Source organism: Wolffia australiana, chromosome 1 (assembly GCF_029677425.1).
Source record: "Wolffia australiana isolate 7733 chromosome 1, ASM2967742v1".
NCBI classification, from domain to species: Eukaryota; Viridiplantae; Streptophyta; class Magnoliopsida; order Alismatales; family Araceae; genus Wolffia; species Wolffia australiana.
The window spans coordinates 15582234-15594625 of NC_135835.1; positions in this window are offsets into that span (position 1 = coordinate 15582234).

Here is a 12392-nt window from a genome sequence, read left to right on the forward strand (position 1 = left end):
CACACTTGAGCAGCTCGACTCGTCTCGCTTCGGTATCGAAGAAATCACGAATGAGATGTGTGCAAAGGTACCTCATTTCAATTTTTTTATTGATGCCATTCGATTTGCAAAACTCTTCCGCTGCGTATCATTTTATTTGGTTCATCCGTGTCAAGGCCTTTAGAACCCAACACTTCCATACCAACTTATCTGCCCAGCGCTGCTATTGGCATAACAACCGGTACACCATAGGTTTGCCCAACCCAGTCCTCTCGTAATAGGATTGGCTCCTCGTAGTTCTCCCTTTATAATTCTCTTTTTATCTTTTTACAAGGGTGATACTTGGAGTAATGGGAGCCGTCGATTACGGATGATGAGGAATAATGATGGGGGACCATCTGGCTTCAAAGATCCTGTCTTGATCAGTTTGTCGAGTGAGGGATGACGCGCCCAATCCGACCTTCAAAGCACTCGACCTACTGAACGGGCCTTGAAGGTTTGACTTCATCTTTTGCTTATCTTTCTTATTTTGTAGGCCTTGTATGTGTGGCGACATATGTATCTTCGCATGTGTTTCTCCATGTGTGAGCCTGTGTGTGCGCATGTTTGGGGGCATGTCTCTTCTCAGGGGCCACTATGACCCTTATTTGGGCCTTCTTCCCTTTATTTCTAAGTGGGAAGGCCCATCCCCCCATATGGGGGGAGGGGGCGCATTGAAGAAGAAGAAGAATTTTGAGAAAATGTGATCTTTTTTGCCTTATTTCCTTGAATTTTAGGAGATTATTTAGTTATTTTTTATTTTCCACATATTTATGAAAAGGCCAATACAAATTTTGAGATTGAAAAAAATCTTTGAAACCCTAATCCGGCCGCCGCCGCTGCCCTCTCCCGGCTGCCAGTCACTACCGCCGTCACCCAACTACTAGTCACGGCCGCATGCTTGTCAATGACAGCCGCAACCACTAGCCATGACTGCTGTGGCTGCCTGGCTGCCAGCCGTGATTGTAGTCACCGACCGTTGCAGCCGCCTGACTACCAGTCGGGGTCGTAGTTGCCAGCCACCAGCTGTGTCGCAGCTCGCCTAGCTGCACCTATCGCCTTCTTGCCCGTCGTCGATGTGCCTACTGCCACCGTGCCGACAGCCTTTACACTTACCACCTTTGATCTGCTGCCACTGCACCCGCCATCCCCGCTCATCAGTGCTTGCCGCCGTCGCTCATCAGCATTTTGCGCTGAAGGACATGATTGCCTGGCCATTTGCCTGGTCGCCTACGACCCTAGTTACTGCTGATACATATGTTATGGGAGTAACTAATCTCGTATGCTCACACTTCTACCTTTTTACGCATCTAGTTATTTATTTCAGTACCTCTCAAACATGTCCCCACAACCGAGGATAGGTTTCTATTGGTACGACTGTGGTTGGTGTGTCAAAATGGTGCACACACTAGCGGTAATAGCCGTACTCACATCGTTGGCCCTCAACCCGTCGTCTGGGTCATCAGGAGCCTTGTGAGATTCTCAGGTCATGCTTACCATAGCCTAGTGGTTGTTAGTGCCCGTTGACGTTGGGTTTATACTCCTAATCAATTTTATTATCGCTTAATCATTTGCCTTCCGCTCACATTATTCACCTTTGCTGCATTACATGACTGCCCCACCCTTCTTGCGGTGTAACATGAGGCGTTTTGATCCTGACGTCCTTCATATTACATCAAATAATCTCAACCAGTCATCGTATTAAATGCTAGATGAGACAAAATCCTGGCCTAATGACACGTTGACGCTGGCGAGGATGAGGAGAGAGAAATCTTTGGATTAAATCAATGGTTAGAAATTATCCAACTTCTAAGCTTGATATCTGACAATCGAAAACTCAGATTAAGGTTAAATTTTAAGTATAGCTTTATCTTTATGCCCTCTATCCATTCATATGGTTGGATCTATAAATTGATCCCTGATATTTGTAAAAAAATCTTTATTCTCACTTCCTCCTAGAGAGGTAGATTGGAAGAAAGTGGATTTTTGAACAGGTTTTTCTTGGGGTCTCTAGTGTTTTAAGAGTTTCAACAGAGAAGTGCAGAGGTTGACCTTCATCATGAATATGCCTTGATCCTAGAGGAATATAAGGATCTAAGGTTAGCCTCTTGCCTTACATTGAGTCTTCTTGAACACACTTAGGTAGTTCCTTTATCTTCATCATCCGCCATCTTCATCCATCACTATCTCTCATCCTCCACCATCCTCATGTGTCATTTTCGCTATCCATCCTCATCTTCCATTCATTTCATGTTTCCCCTACACTGTGAGGATCACGTCACCTAGCCTTTCCCATTTGAGCAAACAAATATCAGTACCTCTCCTATTTTAATCACCTATCTATCTTATTTACATGACCTCCGTTGACGACCATCAACGTAAATACCACTGTCACTATCACAATCCCATCTTGTCTTCCCTCACTCGTTTATTCTTAACCCTTATTCATAAAACCTAAGTAAGATACCTTGTATCCTTCACTCCCATCTCATCTCGCATCACCATTTCTTGCTACCACTCTCGTCTATTTTTATAATCTCATCTTTCTCTATAATCCACTACTAGTACTAACACCATCATACTCTACAATCTACCTTCTTAAAGTCCTCCTGACTCTATAGTGACCACTATCTTTATCCATTCATGAACTCGTATGATATACATATTTCTTCACATCTTCTCGACTTCATCCTATTGAGATAGTTCCTTCCGTAATATCTGTTCCCTGTAGAGATGACCCATAATCGCCACTAACTAACTATATTATTTTATGCAGATAGATTTATAAATATTATTGAATAAAATCCAATTCACAATGACATAAAATTACCCTAAATTTGAGTTTATCTATAGTATACCAAACTTCCAATGGGGTGAATTCAAATCACAGTTGTGTAAGTTGTCCTTAAACTTGAGACACCAAAGACAGCGTGTGGATGATGCTTTTGGTTTGCCTATAATGTATGACTTCCTCCTCATTGAATCCCTAACCGTTTTAGCTTGGATGCAGCAACAAGTTAATGAAGGCTATTGAGTGCTCAAGATAAGATTTTGTTCCCTTGATATAAGATGAGAGATATCAAGAAAAATAATACAATTAAGTCAGTAAAGAGTTATTAAATGGTTTCCCCATGCATCAATACTAACTTGGATACCCTTAGTTATCATAGGAGTGTCAAGTAGATTAGGGATTACACAAATGTTACAATATGGTAATAAATATCTGTTAGAGAGTTGATAAACTCAGTTGTATCTTTTAGAGCTGGGCTGTGGCTTGGCACTCCATGAGCTTACAATTCAACCAAGCAATTGGGTTAAATCGATATTCATTATTAACATATGATGTTATAATAAATTAATAAGGTTGGCCATTATACCCATTAATTATATTGGTAAATAGGCCTAGGCGACCATATAAAAAATTCTGTGGAAGTATATTATTTATTTAAAGGATTTTACAAAACAATTGTATTAAGGATAAGATAGAGCAAGTCTTACAAAAATTCACCCAGGCCAAAACTTTTGAGTGGCTTATCCTTCTTCTCCCTTATCTCGTTGGGTTTACTCCCATCTCAATGTGATTGTATAGAAAAAATAATGAAGGTGGATCAATAACAGAACTCATCAAGATGAAGCAGGATATTTGATGTGCCCATGACGCGTGGAAACTTACAGAAGTAAAAAAAACTTGAACATCTCAATAAGATCCCTTAAGGATTTGAGAATGACCAGATTCAATACATGGAAATATGATTGAATCACTATGTTTTCTGATATTTTAAAGGGCCGTTATGATTCTATTTTAACTTCTTATGGGCACATTGTTTAAGGATCATGTCAATCAGGGCTTCAGAACCCAACAATAGACATGGTGAAAATCTATTATTAACTCATATTTAATAGGCCTATTATGTCTAGGAGGGAGGCTTAATTTATTATTTTAACTACCGACTAATCTAAGGGATAGACATGCAAAATTTCTCCGTTAACCTAGGATTTGACTGTTGTACTTATAAACATCAAAAGTAAATGGCTCAATCATTTAATTTTCAGGGTGTTCTTGCATACTTTGTTTTTCTCTTGGGGTTCAAAAAATATACTATCACTGAAATATGTTATAAATCATCAATATTAATAAAACAAAAATTACCATCTATTCTGGTTTAATCTGCTTGAAATTGACTTAGGGTTAAAAAAATCATCATCACCCTCCTTTTCACTTCATGGCATGTGTTTTTACTTGATGATTCACTTTCATATCCTTCATGCTACATTGATTCGTTAGGGTTGTAAGTCTTGTAGCTAGCATCCAAATTGCGGGACTCATAACATATGAAATAAATGGGAAGTGATAAGATTATTTGGTTTAATTTACATTTTACCGTATATTTGAAAAATAAATTCCATGTTTAGATGAATGCCATAAATTCTCTTAATTTTTATGTTTTCACATGTTTCCATGTAGCCATATCATGGTTACATAAACTCTGTTACAGATTAAACATGTTTTCAACATGTATCAATCATTATATACCTCTCAAATGATTGGTACCTTTGTGGATTTGATGTTTCATCACCATAAGCAGGCATATCAAATGGGAGTAAAGCACAATAGGTTTCCTATCATGAACGGACTGAATGAAAGATTTAGAGGATTGCATATACAAGGAGCACATCAATTGGGACTTGTAGACATGTAGAGTCAGAAGAAGATTTGGTGGTGGTGTGGGAGAGAAAGTGTCTATTTATTGTTTAAAATCATACATATATATATACATATATATGTATATTTATATATTATTTGTTTACTGAACTAGTAGAGCTTATGGCTCTTGTATTGAGTATTAAGCTCCAAAACTGGTTTATATTTGATAGAGATTTAACTATGTCTATCTGAATTTTGATGACTTACCAATCCTCTCTTTGGGGTCGCTGATGTCTTCAGATCCTCTTGTGGTCAACTCTTCTTTCAGTTAAGTCCTCAATCCTCTCTTTGATTCTTAACTTCTTGTCTTCTCTTTTAAGGGGAAAACCTGTCACTTTCTCAACCAAGAGTTCTCATGAAGAATCGGAACAATTTGAGAGAGTTTTTAAATTTAGATTTGTTCTAAAACTCAATTTTTGACAATAGTCAGTCAGTTGCCTTTTCTGCATGGCCAATACATGTTTTATGGGCTAGGGTCGATCCCAGAAGCCCCCTTATCGATATGGGACATTCCTCCCTGTTATCCGGGGGTGATGTGGCAGAGATTTGCCTTGTCGTCTCCACAGTGAAGTGTCCAGCAATGAAGATGATAGCAAGAGGTTGAAGAAGGCCATTTTTCTCCTTGACAGTCCGATCCCCATATGAGAGGGTTCCACAGCTACGATTAAATCATACCCGTGGACCCTGTTAATACTCGATGGTCCATGCATAGTCGACATCTCCTCTAGATGGCATCTTTTCATTGGCCTGCATCAGCCACTGCCGTTGATTTGGTGTCTGTAAAAGAAAAAGAAATATATTAAAAAGATATCAATTTATTCTGACCATTCTCTTCTTAGAGGAGATCGATAGTCATGATTAAATTATTTTGTTATAAGAAAGGCCTACTCCAACTCGGGCTTTGGGCTGGTTCAAAGTAAAACCTGTACTGACTCCCTCTGTTTCCAAACAGATTTGTCCATCTGTTATGGAGATCACATTGGTGGGAATATAAGCCGATACGTCTCCAGCTTTTGTTTCATTGATGGGTAAAGGGGTCAAGCTACCTGCACCTGTCTGGTCCGATCGTTTAGCAGTCCTTTCTAAGAGACGGGAATGTAAATAGAAAAGATCCCCTAAACTTTGCGCCTTCTCAACCAGCTCGCCCAATCGATCTTGTAAGATTGGCAAATGATTAGGCACTTAGGAGCGAAGTTGTCGGAATGAATCGTTTGCTTTATCGATATGAATAGTATTAGAGTGCCCTATGGGCATGCCAATAACTTTGTTATTCTGCCTTGACCAGGGCCGTTCCTCTCTGAAAATTATAACTTATAATCCCGTATGGAAAGATTTAGAATCTTTTTAAAGTATATAAATTTGGAAACTCTTTATGAGTTGAATAAAAAAAGCATGTGTGCATACCTTAACGCCGCAGTGTACTCTCTTATGGCTATGAATGCAGCTACAGCTAGCAGCTGTGTAGCTTTTAGCGCTCAGGTTGTGGTTGCGGCCATAGCCCTTGGCTGCTCCTCTGAGGCCACAACCTTTTATTTATTTATATTTTGCTTTCTTTCTTTGTTTTTACTTTATCCACAGTTTACTCATTAGTTCATATTCAATGTAATAATCATGCAAAATTCCTAAGTAGGAAAATGACATAATATGTGAATTGGTACATATAAAAAAATATTTATGCTAATTCAATCAACATGTAACCCTTAAAGTGACAAATTAAATGCATGAATTTGAGTATGTCAGGGGTGAATTAGGTTCTCTATCTATAATATTTTTTTATTTTTTAATTAATCTACAATTTTTCTACCTTAGAAATGAGGTAGAGGAAATGGGAGACACAATTATTATTTTTAGTTCCCTTAGGATAATCCTTAATGCTGTTGGGAAGTATCCATCCCTAGGTGATGATGTGCCCCAACCGTGTTGTGTGAATGCTCCTAAAGAAAATCACTTGGAAATAGTGCTGAACAAGGATACCAAGAAAAGGGAAAAAGTTGATGAAGCTTTGTCGCCTTTAACCCCCATAGTCTTCCACACAACGAACTGCTTGAAGTACTTCAACTTGGCCCCCAAGGCCTTCTTCTTATGGTCCCCAAAGACTTAACCTGACTGACCATAAAGATTTAGCAAAAAAATATATTTCTGAATAATATCTTCTCTTCAATAACACTTAGTATGACTGCTCCTTAAGTAGTATTAAACAAGCCCTAATTTGATGTATTTCAATCGCAATATTTTTACATTAGAAATTTACTAATATAGAGATAAAAATTCTCAAATGTAATTATCAGTTCCCTGTAGTAATACCTCCCTGTTTGGGGCCGCTCTTTCCTCAAGCCCTCTTCTCCTCCATGTTTCTCTTTGGATGAAATTGTTTGATTCTTGTTTGATCATTGGTGCTTAAAACTCAAATATCTTTTTCATTCGTTCACATAATGAGACAGTTCTACGTGAAAAAAAATTTGGACACAATTCTGCACAAATTTTATGTCACACAAAATGTTCAAAATCAAATTAGGTAATTTTCAAATATCAATGTTTCCAGGTTCTTAGTTTATCGTTTGTTTCCTCTGTATCCAATTTCAAAACCCTTCAACTCATTTAAAACTCAACCAAAATATTTGATTCCAAGTTCTTTAAATTTTTATGGATGTTAGCAACTATTCATAAGTTGAACAAAATGTCAAAATTGATATAAAACTTATGCCAAAGATGCCAAACTTATCCTAAGGTTGACGATGGATGAATTTTGGATCACCCTGCACCATAAACCACAATTCCAATTTATATGGACTTCAGTTGATGTTATAAACAAATGTTCTGTTCAAAGAATTCTCAAAAACTGCTTGACAATTTTTCCAGGGATCGAAAGATATCTCTAGCTTTTAGACTCCGATTTTCAAATGGCAAGGAGAAGGGTGTTTTAAATGAGGGCTCAAAACTGTATATATTTACTCAGATATCCAAAACACATAATGGTTATTTTTAATCTCTACAGGCGTCATATGTATCGATTGTGATTAAACAATATAAAAAAATAATAATTTAATTTTAATTTTTTATATTTACTATTTTGCCATAAGTTCAAAATACCTTTCAAGAGTTAAGAACATCATTTTAATCAAGATATAGAAATTGGGTAGTAATATCTTCATGCAATTAATTGTCATTAAATCAACAGTAAATTTAGCCTTAGATACGCAAAGGTAGTAATTAGGAATTTGAAGTAGTGGGAAAACCAATCAAATGAAGTCATATTCATGTAAATATTTGAGAACAGTTGGAAAATATGTTCATCTTCATCTTATTGAAAATATAAATTTTAATACATGATTTGACTTGCTCACCATATGGTCAAAGTAAACAGGCTATTAATATAGCTAATGGTGCAATTTTATCTTCTCTTACAATCAGTCAACTAGTTGACTGAGGACCTTTTGTGCTTGATCACAACCCCTATTGAGGCTTGCATTATGTTAAAATATCAAAAAACACATTAAAATATTTTACTGATTTGCTCTTAAAGCTTAATCTTCAACTATTATTGCACAATCATCATTAAACATTGATCATTAATCATAGTTCAATTGCAATTTTAATTTAATTTTACTTGATTAATCATTTGGAGAATGAGATCTTTTCAAATCTTTATTTGGGTAATGGTTTACCCCCATGTATATTAAATATGCAACACAAGGGTGGATTCCATTACAAGGTCACTAATTATTTTTCATCTAATTACGGACAACTGAAATTTACGTTAGTCTATTCTATACTGAAATCATAACTTTGTCAAAACAAACTATTTAAACAATGAATCCGTATTGATAAACGAATAGCCTCATGTCTCTGATTAATCTTATTATTTCTGGGTTATTGGGCCTTAAATAAGATGAGAGCTAATCCATTTTTGTAGTGAAAGACTATGAATAAATTCATGGAGGACCATCTAAAAGATCAAGCTCAAACTCGTCAAAAACAGCATTGCGGAGCCCAAGCCGACCCGAAGAACCCAAATTTTCGATATCAGGTTGGATGACAGCCTCTTATCATCGTTATTTTGTGCATCGTCATTTTATTTCGTGCCTATGTCATTCCCTTTGAGTTTAGGGAGGCCCCTCCTGTATGTGTACGGGCCTCCCCCCTGTTGTGTTTTTAAGTGTTTTTTGTTTTGTTTAAACACTTTAGGGAGAGCCCATGTTTGGCTTCTCCCCTAAAGGATCCCATTAGGGCACCCATAACACCCACCCTTTTACTATAAAATGAGGAGGGTGGGTTAACGCTTTGGAAGTGACTTTGTTTTTGGAAAAAGAAAGATACACCATTCTTGTTGGACTAGGGTTTTTTTGACTCTTTCCTACCATGGAGCAGAAGTATTATCGTTCGTTCCTTTTTTTTTTGTCAGCCTGAAGGAAGTGCATTGCCCTAGCACCTGTTATGGCCTTGGGCCTCCGCTGCAACCGACCAGCTACTCTGAACCAACTTTCACTGCTGACCGTGGTATTGGTTGTGCCCCGTGCACCGGCGGAGCCCAGGTTGCCATCTGCCAGTTCTTGTGCAATTGAATATGGACGTCACTCGACTTCCGGAGACCACCATCATCATGCTTCTCTGATTGGAGCATACTCACAGCCAATGGTTGGAGCTAACGCGGCTCAACACACGTCAAGAGGAGCCACTATCACCGGGGGTTGCCCTCCTTAGGGAGGAGAGTGCCGCCGACGAGAACCAAAGCTGGCGTGGAGAGCACTGCTTAGCGTTAACCTTCGCCGTCCCCGGAGCTGCACCTTGGACAACATTGCGCATGCCCCTGACACCGGCCCAGTAGCAACAACATCATTGGCCTTTGGATCCGAACCACGAGTGCCTGACCACGCCCTTCGAGTAAACCCCTTAGATCCCGTGGCTGTGACCGCGGCCTCTCAACAATTACCAAAGTGCCACTGTGAATCCTCCTGTCGCCGCGCAATTTGGCCGTGCTTGTGCTCGTCCTTGCAGTGACCTTGGCTGTTGTACTCCTTCCTCCCTGGCCGCACACCTTGCTCAAGTTGCCCCGATTGTGCCATCAGTGGTCTCTGATAAAGGAGGAGTTTTACTCGGCAAGGATCGCGCCGGTGATCTCGCCATCGACTTTCTGTTAGGACATAAACCAGATTAGTTAGTAAAATGAATGAATACTATATACTCGATAGAGGATTAGAAAATAGGATGAAATATAGGATCAAACATAGTTTAGGATGAAACGTAGAAGATTAGGATCAAAGATAGGGTAGGATCAAACATAGACGGCTAGGATCAAAGATAGAGAATTATAACGGCTGAGATTATATCGTAAGATATCCGTTATAATAGATGGGTCCACGGCACCGATCAACGGCTGTGATCGGTGCACCCCACTTATCATAACGGTTAGATTTAAACTGAAAGTATCCGTTATAACGGATGGGTCTATAGCACCGATCGACGGTTGTGATCGGTGCACCCATCCCGTTATAACGGTTCGGATTAAACCAAGTTTATATCCGTTGTAAAACTAACACAACGGAAATATGAAACAGAAAATCTTTACAACTACGTTATATGTAATATAAATACCAACAGATGTGTGATTGAGAAAAATTGTGGAATAAACAACGATCTTCTTTCCTTCTTCTTGTGTCTTCTTTCTCTCTTTCTTCTCCTCTCACTCTCCCTCTTTTCTTCTCACTCTCGGCCGAGACATCATGAATTTCAACAGTCTCCACTATGCACCGTCTCATGCGTTAAATCACTTTGCACTCAGACACCGTGATCCCCATGGCTGTAGTTGCCACTTCTGCTCGTTTCCAATGTACACTGCTGTTCTAGTGTGTTTTCATCCACATCGCATTTGGTCCTCACCACTGCATCACGCACGCTGCCGCTCAGCAGCTCTGTCCACGACCGGACACCTCCGCATCGCCAAAATGCTCTCCACGGATCACGTCGGACATGAGCTGCCACTAACCCATGGACTCGAGGTCATAGGTCACTCATCCTCTTCCGTCCTCTTTTTTCAGTATTATTATCTTTGTCAGTGCTTGCTTTTGACAGCTCCCCTGCCTCCAAAGATTAATAAATTGTTATAGGACTCACCACCATTCTCGTGTCATGGACTTTTCTTTCGTCGGTGCTGGATTCAATTCGCTCTCAACGACGGTTGGGACGCTCATGGACGATGATCGTCCCCCACTCTGTCATTGGGAGCCAACCACCTGGGTCATTGGGAGCTCATCCGGGATATGATCCCTCATGTCATCTATGTGCCCCACTGTCTCGGATCTGCCGATTTCCATCATACGTCTCAGCAGATTTTAAACTTATGCATCATTTATTCCGTTGCCTCTCGCATTCTTACCCCATTCCCTGTGTTGTAACATGAGATGATCAATCCCGACACTTTGTGTTACATCATATATTCTTAATATCACTCTAAACTCAGTTTTGCATGAATTGGATCCATGGTTTCTTGGTTCCCAAAGTAAAAGGGGTTGACTTGTTCATATGTCTTTCCTCTAGCCATATCCATGAACTCATCTACAAGTCCAATTTCATCCTTTATCTTGATGATCCCACTCATTGCTTCCATTATTATCATCCAGTCACTCCTATCAAGTGCAAAGATGTAAAGGGGAGAAGAGAAAAAGGGTAGAGCACCTAAACAGTGCTTCTCTGGGTGAATTCTTTTTTGGGAATTCTCCTATTTCAAGTCATTGAGATTTTTTATCTAAACCCCCAGACTTAAACTATACCTTTTGTCAGCCAAAATATCATTTGTGTGACCCTCTAGGTTCCCTACCCTTTTTCTCTTCTCCCCTTTACATCATTCCACTTGATTGGAATGACGAGATGTAATAATGGAAGCAATGAGAGGGATTATTTTTTGGCCAATGAATCAGTTTAAGTAATGATTCTTGTGGCCTTATAACATTTATTAGAACTCAATAATAATTATTGTATCATCATAGAGGCTAATGAATCCCAAATTTATTTATTCCAATTGCTAGGGTGAGTTTCAAACATATAGAGTGTGAAGATACACTTCGTGTTCTAGAAGACACAATGGGACCTTTCTATTGGTGCTTACATTCAAGGTATAGTCCATCCTTTGGATGACATGTGTATGATGAGTTAGGTTATGATCAAGTGTCAACACCTAATTAGTCATTCAAACTACTATTTATGCATTTAGAAATTACGAAAGAACTCTTGTATGATATTCCACAACCTTGGCCAAGGACTTCATGGCATCCTCTTTCTTGAGCTATCTCCTCATAGACTAAGGGTAGACGATCTAATCTGGACTACTCAATCACCTGCATGAACCTCTTGGGGCACCTTAGCTAAGATTTTTAAGATTTCAATGAATATGAAATCGTAGATCATAGTAAAAGAATAATAGTCTATTCGCAAGACGTGTTTTGTGTTTCAGTTCTAAGCAAAACTTACACAACCATGACATGGATGAACCTAATAGGCAATTTCATATCATGCCATTCATGGATTCAGACAGATAAATTCAGTGAACTCCTGCCAAATAATATCTACTCTTTATCATTAGTTTCTCCACGCTGAAGGTTACAAGAATGTCCATGCTGATTGTATGAGTTGGACTAGGTAGTGTTATTCTATTTGGGTACTTTGAAGTATTTCT